Genomic DNA, 13,401 nt, shown 5'->3' with positions numbered 1-13,401 from the left:
AAGGGAAGTCTTGTCTTTTGGGCTTCTCTTTCATTGTGCCCCTGAAAACAGGAACATGGGGGTTTCTTGCCTGTTTCAAGCAATGGGTACCAGGTGTTACTTGGGGTAAATGAGAGACTCACTTTGGGTTCTTTCTCCAACTCAAGCTGTCTGCTGCAGGGGTTGAAGACCTTTTTTGTTCTTTCTCTGTTGACTGCCCTATTTAAAACAATCTTGAGTGTTTGAGATTGCTATGTGAAGGGACATTTGTTTCATGCACCTTTACTCTGAGTGCCTGGAGTTGGGGTCAGGGTGCATGGGGAAAGTGTTTTGCTATATGAGATATTTCTTGATATGGAAACTTTAGAAGATCAGGTCTAAGTACAGATACAAGAGGCCACGGAGGGGGGGGGAACTGTAGCTACTGCTTCCTCATTTCTCAGTTTTGATTTGATCAGTAACTGTCACTTTTCTAGTCAGTCCCATTCTTGTTCCTGGTTCTGACTTTAAAATCATCCCATAACTTGGATGATTTCATATGCTCTTAAACCCTGATTGGAAGAGATTGGGTTTTAAAGGTATTGTAACTATGATTACATCTGGACTATGACTGGTTGACTAAATGGATGGATACTATTTCATGGTGATAAGGGATCATATTTTGACAGATATTTTAAGTCTTCTTGGCACCCTTGATAAGCTTTCTGAAAATCAGTTTTAAATTCTTCAGACTTTGATGTTTCCAGTTGACGCTCTGGAAATGTCAAAGGGTATATCTCTCATCTTACAGAAATAATAATTAATTAGGCTATTTGGATTATGTTAAAGGGATCTTAAAGATGCAAAATGAGGCTAAACTTTAAGTTAAGTAATGGTCTAGAAAAAAACTTATGAGAAGTTGATGATCCTGCTGCAACCATGGTTATTTAAAATCTTTTGCTAGCTATCATTTTGCACTTTTCCCTAAGGACACTTAGAATCATATTTACAAACAGACTCTCACAATGGCTCTTGGATGCCAATTTTCTGATGGCTCTTTTTTTTTATTTTTAACTTTTATTTAATGAATATAAATTTCCAAAGTACAGCTTATGGATTACAATGGCTTCCCCCCATAACGTCCCTCCCACCCGCAACCCTCCCCTTTCCCACTCCCTCTCCCCTTCCATTCACATCACAAATGCTGAATTAAAAAGAACGAAGGAGAATCTTGGAGACACAGTGACTCACGGTGGTTTCAATGTGCACTCACAGGTCAGTATCGATGGTCCTGAGTCAGGGGTTGGAAGCATGCTGGGAGTGAGCCCACCAACCTGAGGGATGGCAGAGCTCAGTGACTTCTTTCTAGGTTCCTGCACTCAACCATGGGGGGCAGCAGGGCCAGTGCTAAGGTTTATAGATCAAGTGTTCTTTTTGTTTCAATTGTCAGATTCCAGACTGGACCCAAAGGATTGCAGGGTTGACCAAGTAAGAGCCCTCTCTAAAATGTCTTCATTGCTAAAAGACAAAGGCGACTGCTGGAAGGGAGGGATCTGTGATTTTCCTCTTTGATCGGTTGCTGTGACACTGTCCTTCAGGTGGCTGGGAGTTGCATGTTTTCTTTAGACATCTTTGAGTGCCACGGTTCTTGCAGGATGACTTTGAAGATGTATGAATTCTGCCATTTTGCTAGTACTGATGTGGCTCTTGGGTCCAACAATCTGTTGGAACCATTGACTCCATTTATATTGATTTTGTTGTTGTTGTTGCAGATCATACAAAGTGTGCCTCTGGGTATTTGTGTCCACATTCTGTCTGGGGGCTGTATATTTGGTTTTCATAAGTTATCCAAGCCCATGCTGGCTACCACCTTGCACTGCTAAAGCTTCTCTGACTGTTTTAAGTTCAATGGACTAGACAGTAGTTTAGATAGGAGACATAAAAACTTTGCTGAGGACAACATTATCCTCTCTGCTCTCACTGAGGGGATGCAAGAAGGTAGGAAGACTCTTCTCAACTTCCTGGAAGAGAGAGGTTACCAAGTCCCAAAGTCCAAGGTCTGACTCTGCTTGACCTCAGTGAAGAAGGTCTAATTTTATCTGAAGGAACAGTAGGTGGTGAAGGAAGTTGGGAGAAAGTGATAAGCAGGAGAACATTCTTGGTCATGTATGGTTAAGGAAGAGGCTTTTGATGGAAAGAACTTTTTAGATAGAGATAGTAAAGGAAAGATGAAGAAGAGAGTTCATGGAAGTTGAATGCTGTATACAATGAGGATGGATGAGCTCAGAAGGATGAGGGAAGAAATGTAGAAGCAAGCCTTGGAGCATGGGACCTAAGGAGAGGGAAATGCAGTAATCGCCCTAGAATGGATCCTTGAGAGTCCTCTTCCCCCAGGAACAAGTGCGCATCTGGCAGAGCTGGTAGCTCTAACAAAGAGCCCTCAAGCTGGACAAAGACGAAAGTGTGACTATTTACACTGATTCTAAATGTGTCTATCTCATATGTGCCTATCTCGTCCTCCATGCCCATGTAGCCATTTGGAAGGAGAGACACTTCCTCACTGCAAAGAGGTTCCCTATCAGATATCATGACATAGATCAGTTGTTATCTTCATTGTGTGAGGGACATCAAACAGGGACTGATAAGGGAAATAGATTGGCAGCCCATGCAGCCAAATTGGTGATAAGATTGGCAGACCATGCAGCCAAATTGGTGACACAGGGAGGTCCTCTCCTGCGGGTGATAGAAGCTAGCCCCTTTAATCAGGGGGTTCCCTTTGTAAGGCAAATGGCCCTAATATACCCCTGATGAGATGAAGTGGGCACTCTCCAAGGAATACACTTTTCAGCCTTCAGGATGCAATGCAGTTTAAGTTTTCCTTAAAACTTAAAGGCTCAATTTTCAGTCATTTTATGGGTAAATGTTTTTCATCATTGGAGAGGTTTGAGATTTTTGCAGGGACAAAAAATGACGGTGAACCAAAAAGAGAAACTGCAGCTTTAGAAAAGTTAAAAGTTAAAGGTAAATTGTTCTGTGGCACAAGTGTGTTGATTGGCTCACTTCCTATACATGATAACAGACTTCAGTTTAAAATCTTTCTGGTAGAGTTTCATCATTCTGACATCATGTTTCCATAGGAACCTGCTGCTTCCAAGCAGCAGACAAGCTGAACCAGGAGAAAGATTATCCTCAATATTCTTGGAAGAATCAACTGTGAAAAGCGTCCAAAATCAGCAGTTCCAACTACAGACCCCTTCGAACAGGAAGAGGTGGGGAGAACAGATGGAATGGACATGTGGATAGGATGGTTGGCTTGATTGCAGGTTGTTGATATACACGACTCTATAACCAAGGTTCCTTTCCTTAGAACACCGTGTGTGTGTTGCAATCCTCAAACATATTATTTCTTCACAGTGAATATGCATGATCATCTCTCGTAGTTATTTTGAAGCATTTTGGAATACACTCACCCCTCTATAGAACACTAGCTTGTTTCTCCCGCCTGACTGTAATTTTGTACGCATTTGACTACCCCCACTCCCTTTCACCTTTCCTTCCTCATACTGTGGTAGCCAATATTCTACTTTCTACTGCCATGAGATCAGCTTTTTAGATTTCACAGGAGAGAGACCATGTGATATTTGTCTTTCTGTGTCTGGCTTGTTTCACTTAACCAGTTGTCCTCCAGATTCTTCCATGTTGTAGCAAATTAGAAAATCTTGTCCTTTTTATTGATTTGTGTGTATATATGCCACACTTGTTTTGTAGATCTATCCACTGACATATAAGTTGATTCCGTATCTTGGATATTATGAACAATTGTGCAATAAACATAAGAGTGTTGCTATCTCTTCTATACACTGATTTTGGTGGAGTATACACTCAGTAATGGGGTTCACTGGACCATAAGGTAGTTCTCTTTGTAATTTTTTGAGAATCTGAGTACTGTTGACATTTTGGTCTAGGTAATTTTTTGTTGTGACAAGCATTTTGCTCATTTCACAATATTTATTAGTATCCTCCATCTCTACCTACTATATGCTGATAATATTTCCCTCTTTAGTTGTGACTACCACCAATGTCTTTGTATGTTATCAAAAGTCCTCTTGGAGGAGGGAGCACCAAATTGTCTCTGCTGAAAACTGCTGCTTTAAGTTCATGCCATAAGTCTTGATAACTAGTATTTTCCCATTGTCTTTCTACATATTCTAAAGTTTAGGTTAGAATTTGCATTTTAAAATTGATTCAAATGTTATCTAAGATTGCCTTCTAGACACAAATTCTGAACTATGGTTGTATTTGACAGATTATGTAAATATTTTGGAGTATTTCTCCTTAGTTTCACTCAAAATGGAGTTTGTGTTTTATTCTTCATTTTCCTTTCTGACGATTTCCTGTATTAGAATAGTAAACACTGAATTACATAACTATTGCTATAGGAAGTTCCTCATAGTTAATACTTACAGAATACAACATATTCCAAGCACTTTCAGGCATTTTACATGTACTGTGTAATCCTTACAACAACAATCTTATCTCATATACTTTATTTTCTCCAGTTTCTAGATGGGGAAAGAGAGGCTCAAAATAACTTGCTGAAGAGCTCAGAGCTAATAAGTGGAGCATAAACGATTATACAAAATGCCTTAGTTAATCAAAGCAGCTTAGTACCCAGGGTGGAGGGGAGAAGAACGTAAGATCAGTGTCAGGTAGATGAGTAAGCACAAGGTATGACTCTGTGCTCAGTGGTTGGTCCAAAGTGGCTTGTGTCTGATGCACTTCAGCAAACTTGAGTTGTAACTCTTCCTGCCTTTTATGAGAGAGGTTTCACTTGAAGATGCAAAGAGGGATCTGACAGAAGGATATATGAAACAAAGAATAGTTTACATGTACACGTGTGAGCCTATAGCAGCCATCAAAGCGGGCAGCCATTGGGTTGAACTAGCTAAGGAAAAGCTCAGCCACTCAAAGAACTCAAGTGCATTCTGCTACGGTGTACCTGACAGCCTTGCTTATTAAGTTTTAGTTTGATACTCTATATTTGAAAGTAGAGTTATTAATCACTTTAATCCTTCTATATTAAGACCAGTGTTTTGAAATAGTTACAATGATTTTCACTTGCAACTTTGTGTTCTGTTGAAGGCTTTGTGGGGAGTTAAACTAAATTTGGCTAGATTTCTGTCACTACCTCCTACCCTCTGCCCTGATTTTTGGTATGCCATTTGATGAACCCAGGGATTTTCCAATAAAATCATTTTTCCAGGTCAATGAACAACAATTTATTGATCCTTTCAATTGTCTTTAAATGGTAAAATAGGATCTCGATAAAGTCAGTATTAAAATAGAAATAAAAGAACAATTTTAAGGTACTATAGGATGCAATGGACCTACACATAGAATTCCAGTTGAATGGGATCTCAATGTTCAGTCTCCACAATGTGAAGATTATGACTAACACTTTGAAGAGTCTAGATGCAGATGAACCACATAGTGTCAGACAAAATTTCTCCATTTTAAAGCACACGTTTGAAGAAATGATCTTAAATGAAGAAGAAACTTGGAAATATGTATGTGGAAAACAAGCAACCACAAAAATCCAAATGAAAATGAAAGGAATGAGTTTATTAAAAGGTATATCTTTAAAGATGTGAGATAGGGTTTTCATATTAATACTTAGAAAAGATTTTCACTTTCAAGAATATTGAAAAGCTGAAACATGTTTACCTTTTTTGTATTATATTAATTACTTTGTTTTTTAATTACTGAATTTAAATAAATTCAGATTTGTTGTGCCCTTTAACAGATATTCAGAAAGTGAATAACTTTTTCTAATGCTGATACAAAGCAAGATAATGGTGGTGGCTTTGACTGTAGGGAACAGCTGTGTTTAAACCACTGTAAGACTTTTATAGAATTGACTGGCATTATCATTTTGTACCAGCAGAGGGAGATCAAAGTCCACTACAATAAACTGGTAACAGCAGTTTGTTCAAAGGCAGAAAAGGGCCTTCTCAAACATTGTTACTACCAATTCTGGGAAACAGATAGATGGAAAAGTAAGATAGATGGATGAATCGATAAAAGTAATCAATAACAAAGAAGGCAGGTTTTAGTAAATATTTTCATAACTGTATTTATAATATAAGCCTTCATTGATGATTACTGGCAGGATTTGCTGCAGGGTTTTATTCTTTTATAAAATTCCAGTATATAAAAACAAACACCATATAAAATACGTTTAGCATTTAATATGTAAAACCTAAAATTAGCACTGTAGTTTATATTTACTAACCTTTTTTTTTTTTTTTTGACAGGCAGAGTGGACAGTGAGAGAGAGAGAGAGAGAGAGAGAAAGGTCTTCCTTTTTGCCGTTGGTTCACCCTCCAATGGCCGCCGCGGCCGGCGCACAGCTGGCGCACTGCGCTGATCCGATGGCAGGAGCTAGGAGCCAGGTGCTTTTCCTGGTCTCCCATGGGGTGCAGGGCCCAAGCACCTGGGCCATCCTCCACTGCACTCCCTGGCCACAGCAGAGGGCTGGCCTGGAAGAGGGGCAACCGGGACAGAATCCGGCGTCCCGACCGGGACTAGAACCCGGTGTGCCGGCGCCGCTAGGCGGAGGATTAGCCTAGTGAGCCACGGTGCCGGCCTACTAACCTATTTTTTAAAAGTTAGATATTAAACCTAAATGCCTAATGGAATACATAGTGATAACTATGTATATACATATGTATATACATAGTGATAACTATGAAGTGTAGGCTCTCCTGCTTCCACATTAAAGTCTTATATGTCCAGTGCTGTCGTCTGCATATTGTTGTCTCGCCGCAGTTCCGACATTGGAATCTAATATCCAGTGTGACAGCGTTAAGAGGCGGGCCTTTCAGGAAGTGAATAAGTCACGGAGGCTCGCCCCCTGCTGGTGGGATTAGTGCCCTTGCCAGAGAGGTGGCCCTCCCCTGCCAGGCGAAGGCTCCATGAGTAGGCACTATGAACAGACTCTGACCAGGGGCTGAATCTGCTGGTACCTTGCTTTTACTCTTCCAGCCCGGAATGGTGGGCAATCCATTTCTGTTGCTTATAAGTTACCCAGTCTAAGATCTGTCAGTATCAGGAACCGAGTCAGATACCAGGGTACATTTCAACTCAGACTGAACATGCCCAGATTTCTTCCAGAGCCTCTTGGCAATGCACCCAGAGACCATCATGTTCCTTTCATTGGACCACCTTACTCATACCATGTGCTTGCCAGAAATCATTGTTAAAAAACTTTGTTTCTATCTACTTGAAAGTGGGGGAAGGGGAGAGACAGAGAGATATTCTTCCATGCACTGGTTTCCTGGTTCACTGGTTCATTCCTGAAATGCTTGCAACAGCCAGGGCCAAAGCCAGAAGTTCAGGTCTCCATCTGGGTCTCCCACATGGGTGACAATAACTGCTTCCCAGGTGCATTAGCAAGAAGCTGGATTGGAAGTGGAGTGTGGGGAGCAACTGGGAGCAACTCGGACTAGACTGTTACTGGAATTAAGACTTATTCTATGCATCTACTTTCCCACAATATGGCGCTGAGAAGGGAGTAACAACTTCTACGCAGCTGCCTCTCGCCAATTTGATTGACTGAGCTGCAAGAGCTGATCTTGCTCCTGATTGGAGGAGAGCAGCGTACTCGGCGTGTGGGTAGCAGAGTTGGGATTGGTGGAAGAGGACTATAAAGGAGGAGAGAGACAACATGCACCAGGAACATCTATCTGAAGGAACACCTGTGCAGCCCCCGAGGGAGCCGGCCGGCGGTGTGCCGCTCCCCCGCGGAAGTGGGGAAAAGTGGCAGGGGGAACCGCCCTTCCACGGAGGTGGAAGGGACAGTAGCCAACCCGGGAAGAACCAGCAGCAAACCCGGGGAGGGCCGAGCAGATGAAAGAACAGCGCAGGGTCTTGTGTCGTTCCTCCACGAAGAGGGGGAGCGACAGTGGAGGAGCTGGGACTTGAAGTGCTGAGCCACAATGCATTTAGGAAAAAAAAGAAACCCTTAGATTTAAGGTACACATAACTGGGCTAACTATGATCCGTGGCTCATGATATAGGTGTCTCTGATCTTTGCATGCACTCCCATTTGAATGTTTGTAATTCAACCCTAAAACTAATCATTGACAATAGCATACATTAACATGTATTTTTTCCCTCTCAAATATCCCTTCCCTTATTCAAACAAGGTAACATTATCCTAAATGTTGAGATTTTAAAATATATTTTTAAATCAGACATATATGCATATTTAAACAAAAATTCAAATTTAGTTCTTAAATTTTATAAAAAGAGTAATCTTTGTCTTTTAAACTCAAGGTTATTAATATTCTCCCATATTGATGTGGATGTCTGTAATTTGTTGATTTTTACATACTATACAATTATGTGTATGTACCATCATTTTTTAGGCATTCTCCTATTGGTGGGCATCTGTATTGTGCCTCTTTGGTCTTAGTATTACTAAAATTGCTGGCATGACCTGCATGTATATTGTCTCCTGGTATACATGTGCAGGTCTTCCCCTTGCTGGGTTGTATAGTACACATATGATCAATATACACTGTATAATGTTTTAAGTCATTGATCTGTGCCTTCAACAAAACACTGGCAGGTGTTCCATTTTTCACCAATTAAATGAGTTTAAATGACCTCGATTTGCATTTCTCTTGTTATTAATGAGTTTGAGAATCTTATTGACTAAAGTACTGCCTTATGTATGAATTTCTGATTCATGTGTTTCATTTTTCTACTGAGTTGCTTTTCTCGTATCCATTGTATAAGCCCTTTATATATTTTGGACTAATTGTTTGGTGATCATACGTAGTGTTTAAGATTTAACTGGGAGGCCATTAGGTTGAGATGGCTTCACTGCTTTGGGTTCCTACATAAGCCAAAGCTCAATGGAAATGAAAATGAAACTTAAGCCTAACAAGTCAGAAACTCAGTTAATCCCTAACTAGAGCCTTTATCAACCAGAAACCAACTCATCTGAAACCAGCGGTGTTCACTTCAGCCTTTCAAACATCTTGTCTTGCTTCCTAAACATCTTAAAAAAGCTTCATCTGTTGCCCCTTTGGTGGAATGCTGCACTGCTTGCTGCCTAGTTCAGAGTTTTCAATTCTTGAATGTTCAAATGCAACTTCTACCAACCATGTGCCAACCTATGACCTACCTTTGTCATTTTAGCTTGTGAATTTTTAGTCCATGTATCAAAATTTTGTTACAGAACTAGTATTTTTTGCATGTTAAGAACTCTTTGTAGATTTTATATGGTGTGTGTTATAGGCTGAACTGTGCTCTCCTAAAGTTCATGTTAAAACCCTAAAGTCCAGTACGTCAGAATTTAACTACTTAAAGATAGGGCCCTCAAGCATTTATTCAAGGTTAGATGATGTCATGCACAGTGTGCTGCTCTCCAAGATGAAGTCCAGACACAAGAGGGGACACCAGTGATGTGGCCATAGCAGGCCATGTGAGGTCACTGTGAAAAGGCAGCCATGTGCCAGCCAGGATAAAAGGCCTCAGGAGGAACCAAACCTGTCTACCCCTTGAGCTTCCATTCGCAGCCTCCATAATCATGAGAAAAATGTTAAGGTACCTAAACTGTTATTTTTATAGACCTAGCAAACTAATAAGCTCTGAGATATGGGTTGTATTTTTTATACGAAAATATTTTAATTTCATTTATTGAATAGGCCCTTCTTTCTGTCTTTCTTTTTTTGTCAATGGCTAGTGTAAGGTTTATGGCATAGGTTAGGGTTAGCGTTAGAGTGAGTGTTAGCTTTAGGATTTCAATTAGATCTACGGCAAGGGTTAGATTTAGTGGTTAGTGCTAAGGTTAGGGCTTGAATTAGATTTAGGACTAGGGCTCAGGCAAGGGCTACTCTTAGATTTAAGTTTAGGATTAAGGTTAGTATTAAGGTAAGGGTTAGGATTAAGTTTTGAGCTAATGCCATGTGATGGTTAGGGTTATGGCTCAGATTAGTGGTTGGGAGTTTAGGGTTAGTGATAGATTTATGGCTTGGACTAAGGTTAGACTTAATGTTACATTTAGACTGATTTTTAGGGTTAGGTTAGGGGTAGGATTTGATTTAGGATTAGGGTTAGGACTATGCCACCATAGGGTTAGGGTTAGAGTTAATGGTTAGTGTTGGGGATAGAGCTAGAGTTATTTTAGGAATCCTGAAAATGCATAGGCTAGCTTGTGGATTTGGGTCAGAGCTAAGTTTAAGGTTAGGGTTAATGTGAGGGTTAGGTTTAGGATTAGGGTTAAGTCTATGTGACCGTTAGGATTAGGATTAGATTTATTTATTTATTTTTTTAACTTTTATTTAATGAATATAAATTTCCAAAGTACAGCTTATGGATTACAATGGCTTTCCCCCCACATAACTTCCCTCCCACCCGCAACCCTCCCCTCTCCCGCTCCCTCTCCCCTTCTATTCACATCAAGATTCATTTTCAATTCTCTTTATATACAGAAGATCAGTTTAGTATATATTAAGATTTCAACAGTTTGCACCCACATAGAAACACAAAGTGAAAAATACTGTTTGAGTACTAGTTATAGCATTAAATCACAATGTACAGCACATTAAGGACAGAGATCCTACATGGGGAGTAAGTGCACAGTGACTCCTGTTGTTGACTTAACCAATTGACACTTTTGTTTATGGCATCAGTAATCACCCTAGGCTCTTGTCATGAGTTGCCAAGGATATGGAAGCCTTTTGAGTTCACCGACTCTGATCATATTTAGACAAGGTCATAGTCCAAGTGGAAGTTCTCTCCTCCCTTCAGAGAAAGATACCTCCTTCATTGATGACCTATTCTTTCCACTGGGATCTCATTCGTGGAGATCTTTCATTTAGGTAATTTTTTTTTTTTGATAGAGTGTCTTGGCTTTCGATGCCTGAAATACTCTCATGGGCCCTTCTTTCCATTACCAATTATCATACTGCTATTTTATTTTTTTCTTATTTGACAGAGTTACAGAGAGAGCAAGGGAGAGACAGAGAGATCTTCCATCCTCTGGTTCTTCCCCAAATGGCTGTAGTAGCCAGGGATGGACCAGGCTGAAGCCAGGAGCCAGAAGCTTCTTCTTAGTCTTCCACGTGGGTAGCAGGGGCCCAAGTACTTGAACCATTCTCAGCTATCTTCACGGGCACATTAGCAGGAGCTGGAGTGAAGTGGAGCAGCCGGGACTCAAATAGGCACTCGTGTGCAATCCTGGCATCACAGGTGGTGGCTTTACCTGTTGTGCCGCAGCGCCAGCCCCAGTGGATCTACTTCTGAAATCTTAACACTATTCCTTGGTCAGTGTGTGACCAAACGTTCTTAATGGCTGAAGCTTTACAATAAGGCCTGACAGGTGGTATAGAAAAGCTTTCCCCCTTCAAGTCTTCTTTAAAATGACTTAGGCAATTTTTGATACCTTGTAATTTCATATAAAATTTGCAATCAGTTTATCAATTTTCACTAAAAATTCTATTGAGATTTTGATTGCTTTTGCATTAAATCCCATACATCCACAGAGACATATGTTGTTAAAATTTATTCATTTGAAAGGCAAAGCAATGGGGGGGGGGAATCTTCCATTCACTGGTTCACTCCCCAAAACACCACAGCAGCCAGGGCTGGGCCAGGCTGAAGCCAGGAGCTCAGAACTCCATTCCATGTCTCTCGGGATGGCAGGGGCTCACGTATTTGAGCCATTATCTGCTGCCTTTCCAAGTGCACTAGCAGGAAGCTGAATTGGAAGCAGAGGAGCTAGGACTCCCGGGCATCCTAAATGGTGGATTATTCTCCTGTGCCACAACACCTGCTGCAAGTGAAATGGTTTACAAATATTTATCAGCAACAGAAAGCACACTTTTGAGCATATTTCAACAAGCTTGTGGAAAAATGGAATTAAAAGATAAGACTTTGGTACAAATATTTTTGAAATCTATGCATGCGTACAAGTCGTCTTCAAAAAGTTAATGGAAGGGATGGATCATGAAAAAGTTAGGCGTGGATTATAAATTTTTTGCACCAAAATAAACAGTTCCATTTTTCCAAAACTTCTAGTCCTTTTGTATTTCCCTTTTTGTTATACGGATGACGATTTTGGTTCTGTCCACACGATGGCAGCACAATCTGAAAAATCAGATTTTCACAATTAAAGAAAGAGACCTCCTGATTTGCTATTAATAGTTTATTAAATGTATATTTTGAAAGATAGATTTTAATTTTATATGGAATATTCAATAGTTTATCCAATGCTGAAGTGTATTTGGTAAAAATAAGCATGGTAATATATGATAACTAAGAAATCATTAAAATGAAACAATTTCCCAACAATCTCTTCACAGTCCTTTTATCCTGGAAGGGCATAAAGAGAAACACACACACAATTTTTTTTCTTTGGCAACTAACAAAGGCATGGTCTAAAACTGGCTGTGGGCCAGTAAGGTGGTTTTTGCCAAACAGCAAGCCCTCCCTCTCTCTGCAGGGTAGTGAAGAAGTTCGCGCCAGTCTGGGGAACAAATATCACCCCTCCATTTAAGACCTTGTAATTCCGTTCCACCGCCAGTCCCACCCCTGTCTCTGGCCCTGATACTGCTGAGGGTGAAGTCCATGGTCATTAATGAGACACATGCCTGGGCATGCCTGGAAGTGAACAGTCAAAAGGGAAAGTGACAGAACGACTTTCCATTTCTACTCTGTAATGCCAAGGGTGCCTCCTTCCTACATTACCTTAGAAGTGTCTGAGACAGAAGTGTATTTGTCCATGTCTCATTAATTGGTATCAGACCGAAACTTGATACCGCACTGGACCAAACTCTCTACATTCTAAGTGTCTTCCAGGGGTTTATTGATCTGGTATTCTAAATTTATTGGGAAACTAGTAACAAAAGACTCTTTACCATAGCTGGTTAACTTAAAGAGATTTACCTGTGTTGTGAATTATTATAACTTGATCTAAAAAACAGAGACTAGTTACTGAAGTTGTCTAAGCCCAAGTCCTCCTTTGTAAATGGGAATACTAATGTGAAGCCAGAATATAGCTCCTCAAAATCTGAGTGTCACCACCCCAAATATACCTCTGGGATAAAGATTTTTTTGACCCGATTATTTTGAGCAATAGCAGACACAGGAGAAACTCTGAAAATAGCACGTTCCCCTTTTGTAAGGGAAATTCAGATTTCTTAGAAAGAAATATCCAGTTGTAGGAATGTTTCCTGTGCGCCCAACGAGAAGGGTAACTCTTGAAACCCAAGAGACTGGCCCACAATGGAGAACCGACACCCCACTCCTAGGTACCGCCAGCTCCCGGGTCGCCGCCCTCACCTTGCGCTCCCCACACTCTGCTTTAGCTAAAGATCATTTGTGCGCCCCAATCGTAAGCCATTTCTCTGAGTGAGTCCTTTCCCTGGGTAC

At 40.6% G+C, this 13,401-nt stretch overlaps 1 pseudogene; it reads right to left on the bottom strand.

Annotated features, from left to right (window-relative positions):
- Positions 1–1,172: 1,172 nt before the first annotated feature.
- Positions 1,173–9,160, bottom strand: LOC103349665 (ubiquitin-conjugating enzyme E2 variant 1 pseudogene; annotated as a pseudogene).
- Positions 9,161–13,401: the final 4,241 nt, after the last annotated feature.

Source organism: Oryctolagus cuniculus, chromosome 14, assembly GCF_964237555.1.
Source record: "Oryctolagus cuniculus chromosome 14, mOryCun1.1, whole genome shotgun sequence".
Classification (NCBI taxonomy): Eukaryota; Metazoa; Chordata; class Mammalia; order Lagomorpha; family Leporidae; genus Oryctolagus; species Oryctolagus cuniculus.
Note: the sequence above shows the minus strand (reverse complement) of the source record. Positions and strands in the feature narration are given on the sequence as shown.